The sequence below is a fragment of the Aegilops tauschii genome, chromosome 6, assembly GCF_002575655.3.
Source record: "Aegilops tauschii subsp. strangulata cultivar AL8/78 chromosome 6, Aet v6.0, whole genome shotgun sequence".
NCBI classification, from domain to species: domain Eukaryota; kingdom Viridiplantae; phylum Streptophyta; class Magnoliopsida; order Poales; family Poaceae; genus Aegilops; species Aegilops tauschii.
This window is the reverse complement of record NC_053040.3, coordinates 299,824,397-299,832,334: the sequence shown is the minus strand read 5'-3', so window position 1 is coordinate 299,832,334 and position 7,938 is coordinate 299,824,397.

Sequence of the window (7,938 nt, the reverse complement as noted above, 5' to 3'; positions counted from 1 at the left end):
CGAATTATCAGTTTGGTTTGGCCTACTAGATTGATCTTTCTTGCAATGGGAGAAGTGCTTAGCTTTGGGTTCAATCTTGCGGTCCTCGATCCCAGTGACAGCAGGGGAAACGACACATATTGTATTGTAGCCATCGAGGATAAAAAGATGGGGTTTATATCATATTGCTTGAGTTTATCCCTCTACATCATGTCATCTTGCCTAATGCGTTACTCTGTTCTTATGAACTTAATACTCTAGATGCATGATGGATAGCGGTCGATGTGTGGAGTAATAGTAGTAGATGCAGAATCGTTTCGGCCTACTTGTCGCGGACGTGATGCCTATATACATGATCATGCCTAGATACTCTCATAACTATGCACTTTTCTATCAATTGCTCGACAGTAATTTGTTCACCCACCGTAATATTTATGCTATCTTGAGAGAAGCCACTAGAGAATCGTATGGCCACCGGGTCTATTTTCCATCATATTAATCTTCCATCAAGTAGCTATTTTGGTTGCCATTTATTTTGCAATCTTTACTTTTAATCTTTATCATAAAAATACCAAAAATATTATCTTATCATCTCTATCAGATCTCACTTTTGCAAGTGGCCGTGAAGGGATTGACAACCCCTTTATCGCGTTGGTTGCGAGGTTCTTATTTGTTTGTGTAGGTACGAGGGACTTGCGTGTGGCCTCCTACTGGATTGATACCTTGGTTCTCAAAAACCGAGGGAAATACTTACGCTACTTTGCTGCATCACCCTTTCCTCTTCAAGGGAAAACCAACGCATGCTCAAGAGGTAGCAAGAAGGATTTCTGGCGCCGTTGCCGGGGAGGCTTACGCCAAGTCAAGTCAAGATTTGATCTCCCAGCAACTAGCCATTTCTCGCGCCGTTGCCGGGGAGTCTACGCACAAGTCAAGACATACCAAGTACCCATCACAAACTCTTATCCCTCGCATTACATTATTTGCCATTTGCCTCTCGTTTTCCTCTCCCCCACTTCACCCTTGCCGTTTTATTCGCCCTCTCTTTCCGTTCGCCTCTTTTTTGCTTGCTTCTTGTTTGTTTGTGTGTTGGATTGTTTGCTTGTCACGATGGCTCAAGATAATACTAAATTGTGTGACTTTTCCAATACCAACAACAATAATTTTCTTAGCACCCCGATTGCTCCTATTACAGATGCTGAATCTTGTGAAATCAATGATGCCTTGTTGAATCTTGTCATGAAAGATCAATTCGCCGGCCTTCCTAGTGAAGATGTCGCTACCCATCTAAACAACTTTGTTGATTTGTGTGATATGCAAAAGAAGAAAGATGTGGATAATGATATTGTTAAACTGAAGCTATTTCCTTTTTCGCTTAGAGATCATGCTAAAACTTGGTTTTCGTCTTTCCTTAAAAATAGTATTGATTCATGGAATAAATGCAAAGATGCTTTTATCTCAAAGTATTTTCCTCCCGCTAAGATCATCTCTCTTAGAAACGATATTATGAATTTTAAGCAACTTGATCATGAACATGTTGCACAAGCTTGGGAGAGGATGAAATTAATGATACGTAATTGCCCTACACATGGATTGAATCTATGGATGATTATACAAAAAATTTATGCCAAATTGAATTTTGCTTCTAGAAATATTTTAGATTCGGCCTCGGGAGGCACTTTTATGGAAATCACTTTAGGAGAAGCTACTAAACTCCTAGATAATATTATGGTTAATTATTCTCAATGGCACACTGAAAGATCTACTAGTAAAAAGGTGCATGCAATTGAAGAGATTAATGTTTTGAGTGGAAAGGTGGATGAACTTATGAAAATGTTTGCTAATAAGAGTGTTTCTTCTGATCCCAATGATATGCCTTTGTCTACTTTGATTAAGAATAATAATGAATCTATGGATGTAAATTTTGTTGGTAGGAACAATTTTGGTAACAACGCTTATAGAGGAAACTTTAATCCTAGGTCGTATCCTAGTAATTCCTCTAATAATTATCGTAATTCCTACAACAACTCTTATGGAAATTTTAATAAGATGCCCTCTGATTTTGAGACTAGTGTTAAAGAATTTATGATTTCTCAAAAGAATTTCAATGCTTTGCTTGAACAAAAATTGCCTAGGATTGATGAGTTGTCTAGGAACGTGGATAGAATTTCTCTTGATGTTGATTCTTTGAAACTTAGATCTATTCCACCTAAGCATGATATCAATGAGTCTCTCAAAGCTATGAGAATTTCCATTGATGAGTGCAAAGAAAGAACCGCTAGGATGCGTGCTAAAAAAGATTGCTTTGTGAAAGCGTGTTCTTCTAGTTTCCATGATAATAAGGATGAAGATCTAAAAGTGATGGATGTGTCTCCTATTAAATGTTTGTTTTGCAATATGAATCTTAATAATGATGGGACTGGAGATGAGTCAACTTTAGTTAAAAGGCGTCCCAATGATTCGGAGTTTTTAGATCTTGATGCAAAAATTGGTAAAAGTGGGATTGAAGAGGTCAAAACTTTACATAGCAATGAACCCACTATTTTGGATTTCAAGGAATTTAATTATGATAATTGTTCTTTAATAGATTGTATTTCCTTGTTGCAATCTGTGCTAAATTCTCCGCATGCTTATAGTCAAAATAAGGCTTTTACCAAACATATCGTTGATGCTTTAATGCAATCTTATGAAGAAAAACTTGAATTGCAAGTTTCTATCCCTAGAAAACTTTATGATGAGTGGGAACCTACTACTAAAATTTAAATTAAAGATCATGAATGCTATGCTTTGTGTGATTTGGGTGCTAGTATTTCCACGATTCCAAAAACCTTGTGTGATATGTTAGGTTTCCGTGAATTTGATGATTATTCTTTAAACTTGCACCTTGCGGATTCCACCATTAAGAAACCTATGGGAAGAATTAATGATGTTCTTATTGTTGCAAATAGGAATTATGTACCCGTAGATTTCATTGTTCTTGATATGGATTGCAATCCTTCATGTCCTATTATTCTTGGTAGACCTTTCCTTAGAACGATTGGTGCAATTATTGATATGAAAGAAGGGAATATTAGATTCCAATTTCCATTAAGGAAAGGCATGGAACACTTTCCTAGAAAGAAAATAAAATTACCTTATGAATCTATTATGAGAGCCACTTATGGATTGCATGCCAAAGATGACAATACCTAGATCTATCCTCGCCTTTATGCCTAGCTAGGGGCGTTAAGCGATAGCGCTTGTTGGGAGGCAACCCAATTTTATTTTTGTTTCTTGCTTTTTGGTTCTGTTTAGTAATAAATCTTTGATCTATCCTCTGGTTAGATGTGTTTTTATGTTTTATTTAGTGTTTGTGCCAAGTAGAACCTTTGGGAAGACTTGGGTGAAGTCTTTTTGATCTTGATGTAAAAAATAGAAACTTTAGCGCTCACGAGATTAGCTACAACTTTTTACTGGAGAGTGCTATTTAGTTGATTCTTTTTGAAGATGATTAATAGATAAATTACTCACCTCCAGGAACTTATTTCATAATTTTTGGAGTTCCAGAAGTATGTGTTTGATACAGATTACTACAGACTGTTCTGTTTTTGACAGATTCTGTTTTTCGTGTGTTGTTTGCTTATTTTGATGAATCTATGGCTAGTATCGGAGGTTATGAACCATAGAGAAGTTGGAATACAGTAGGTTTAACACCAATATAAATAAATAATGAGTTCATTACATTACCTTGAAGTGGTGATTTGTTTTCTTTCGCTAACGGAGCTCATGAGATTTTCTGTTAAGTTTTGTGTTGTGAAGTTTTCAAGTTTTGGGTAAAGATTTGATGGATTATGGAACAAGGAGTGGCAAGATACTAAGCTTGGAGATGCCCAAGGCACCCCAAGGTACAATCCAAGGACAACCAAAAGCCTAAGCTTGGGGATGCCCCGGAAGGCATCCCCTCTTTTGTCTTCGTCCATCGGTAACTTTACTTGGAGCTATATTTTTATTCACCACATGATATGTGTTTTAATTGGAGCGTCTTGTATGATTTGAGTATTTGCTTTCTATTTCACCACAATCATCCTTGCTGTACACACCTTTTGGGAGAGACACACATTAATCAGAATTTATTAGAATACTCTATGTGCTTCACTTATATCTTTTAAGCTAAACAATTTTGCTCTAGTCCTTCACTTATATCTTTTAGAGCACGGTGGTGGTTTTATTTTATAGAAATTATTGATCTCTCATGCTTCACTTATATTATTTTGAGAGTCTTTTAGAACAGCATGGTAATTTGCTTTGGCTATAAAATTAGTCCTAATATGATAGGCATCCAAGATGGATATAATAAAAACTTTCATATAAGTGCATTGAATACTAAGATAAGTTTGATACTTGATGATTGTTTTGAGATATGGAGATAGTGATATTAAAGTTGTGCTAGTTGAGTAGTTGTGAATTTAAGAAACACTTGTGTTGAAGTTTGCAAGTCCCGTAGCATGCACGTATGGTAAACGTTGTGTAACAAATTTGAAACATGAGGTGTTCTTTGATTGTCATCCTTATGAGTGGCGGTCGGGGACGAGCGATGGTCTTTTCCTACCAATCTATCCCCCTAGGAGCATGCGCGTAGTGCTTGGTTTTTGATGACTTGTAGATTTTTGCAATAATTATGTGAGTTCTTTATGACTAATGTTGAGTCCATGGATTATACGCACTCTCACCTTTCCATCATTGCTAGCCTCTTCGGTACCGTGCATTGCCCTTTCTCACCTTGAGAGTTGGTGCAAACTTCGCCGGTGCATCCAAACCCCGTGATACGATACGCTCTATCACACATAAACCTCCTTATATCTTCCTCAAAACAGCCACCATACCTACCTATTATGGCATTTCCATAGCCATTCCGAGATATATTGCCATGCAACTTTCCACCATTTCGTTTATTATGACGCGCTTCATCATTATCATATTGCCTTGCATGATCATGTAGTTGGCATCGTATTTGTGGCAAAGCCACCATGCATATTATTTCGTACATGTCACTCTTGATTCATTGCCCATCCCGGTACACCGCCGAAGGCATTCATATAGAGTCATATTTTGCTCTAGTATCGAGTTGTAATCATTGAGTTGTAAATAAATAGAAGTGTAATGATCATCATTAACAGAGCATTGTCCCAAATAAAAAAAAAGAGAAAGGCCAAATAAAAAAAGGAAAGGCCCAAAAAATAAAAATAAAAATAAAAAAAGATAAATAAAAAGGGACAATGCTACTATCCTTTTTCCACACTTGTGCTTCAAAGTAGCACCACGATCTTTATGATAGAGAGTCTCTTGTTTTGTCACTTTCATATACTAGTGGGAATTTTTCATTATAGAACTTGGCTTGTATATTCCAACAATGGGCTTCCTCAAATGCCCTAGGTCTTCGTGAGCAAGCAAGTTGGATGCACATCCACTTAGTTTCTTTTGTTGAGCTTTCATACATTTATAGCTCTAGTGCATCCGTTGCATGGCAATCCCTACTCCTTGCATTGACATCAATTGATGGGCATCTCCCTAGCCCGTTGATTAGCCGTGTCAATGTGAAACTTTATCCTTTTTGTCTTCTCCACATAACCCCCATCATTATATTCTATTCCACCCATAGTGTTATATCCATGGCTCACGCTCATATATTGCGTGAAAGTTGAAAAAAGTTTGAGATTACTAAAGTATGAAACAATTGCTTGGCTTGTCATCGGGGTTGTGCATGATGAGAGCATTCTTGTGTGACGAAAATGGAGCATGACCAAACTATATGATTTTGTAGGGATGAACTTTCTTTGGCCATGTTATTTTGAGAAGACATGATTGCTTAGTTAGTATGCTTGATGTATTATTATTTTTATGTCAATATTAAACTTTTATCTTGAGTCTATCGGATCTGAACATTCATGCCACAATAAAGAGAATTACTTAGAAAATTATGTTAGGTAGCATTCCACATCAAAAATTCTGTTTTTATCATTTACCTACTCGAGGACGAGCAGGAATTAAGCTTGGGGATGCTTGATACGTCTCCAACGTATCTCCAATTTTTTATTGTTCCATGCTATTATATTATCTGTTTTGGATGTTTAATGGGCTTTATTATACACTTTTTTATTTTTGGGACTAACCTACTAACCCAAGGCCTGGTGCAAATTGCTGTTTTTTTGCCTATTTCAGTGTTTCGCAGAAAAGGAATATCAAACAGAATCCAAACGGAATGAAACCTTCGGGAGAGTGATTTTTGGAACAAACGTGATCCAGAGGACTTGGAGTGGACGTCAAGAAAGAAGCGAGGAGGCCACGAGGCAGGGAGGCGCACCTGCCCCCCCTGGGCACGGCCCCCACCCTCGTGGGCCCCTCGCAGCTCCACCGACCTACTTCTTCCTCCTATATATACCCATATACCCCGAAACCATCGAGGAGCACCACGAAACCCTATTTCCACCGCCGCAACCTTCTGTACCCGTGAGATCCCATCTTGGGGCCTTTTCCGGCGCTCCGCCGGAGGGGTAATCAATCACGGAGGGCTTCTACATCAACACCATAGCCTCTCCGATGATGTGTGAGTAGTTTACCTCAGACCTTCGGGTCCATAGTTATTAGCTAGATGGCTTCTTCTCTCTCTTTGCATCTCAATACAAAGTTCTCCTCGATCTTCTTGGAGATCTATTCGATGTAACTCTTTTTACAGTGTGTTTGTCAAGATTATCTATGAACAATATTTGAATCTCCTCTGAATTCTTTTATGTATGATTTGTTATCTTTGCAAGTCTCTTCGAATTATCAGTTTGGTTTGGCCTACTAGATTGATCTTTCTTGCAATGGGAGAAGTGCTTAGCTTTGGGTTCAATCTTGCGGTGCTCGATCCCAGTGACAGCAGGGGAAACGACACGTATTGTATTGAGCCATCGAGGATAAAAAGATGGGGTTTATATCATATTGCTTGAGTTTATCCCTCTACATCATGTCATCTTGCCTAATGTGTTACTCTGTTCTTAGGAACTTAATACTCTAGATGCATGCTGGATAGCGGTCGACGTGTGGAGTAATAGTAGTAGATGCAGAATCGTTTCGGTCTACTTGTCGCGGACGTGATGCCTATATACATGATCATGCCTAGATATTCTCATAACTATGCACTTTTCTATCAATTGCTCGAAAGTAATTTGTTCACCCACCGTAATACTTATGCTATCTTGAGAGAAGCCACTAGTGAAACCTATGGCCCCCAGGTCTATTTTCCATCATATTAATCTTCCGTCAACTAGCTATTTCTGTTGCCGTTTATTTTGCAATCTTTACTTTTAATATTTATCATAAAAATACCAAAAATATTATCTTATCATCTCTATCAGATCTCACTTTTGCAAGTGGCCGTGAAGGGATTGACAACCCCTTTATCGCGTTGGTTGCAAGGTTCTTATTTGTTTGTGTAGGTATGAGGGACTTGCGTGTGGCCTCCTACTGGATTGATACCTTGGTTCTCAAAAACTGAGGGGAATACTTACGCTACTTTGCTGCATCACCCTTTCCTCTTCAAGGGAAAACCAACGCATGCTCAAGAGGTAGCAAATGCTCAATGCACACGATTAGTCCGCAAATGCATTGTCATCAATCACCAAAACCACTAAGGGAGATATATGCCCTAACAATCTCCCCCTTTTTGGTGGATATATGACAACATGGGATTTGCACAAAGGATATAAGGAGATAAAAGGCAAACCCAACATCTATAGAATATAGACGGGCTCCCCCTAGATGTGTGCACTATTTAGGTATGCTTTTGGAATGCCAAGCACACACACTAGGATCAACACTCCCCCTATATTTATAGACACGACACTACTTGCAACAACATAATATGAGAGATAGACATGGAAGAAAGTGATAGCATGTGAGCATAAAGATAAGGGCACAAGTTAGACATAATTTCACACACTA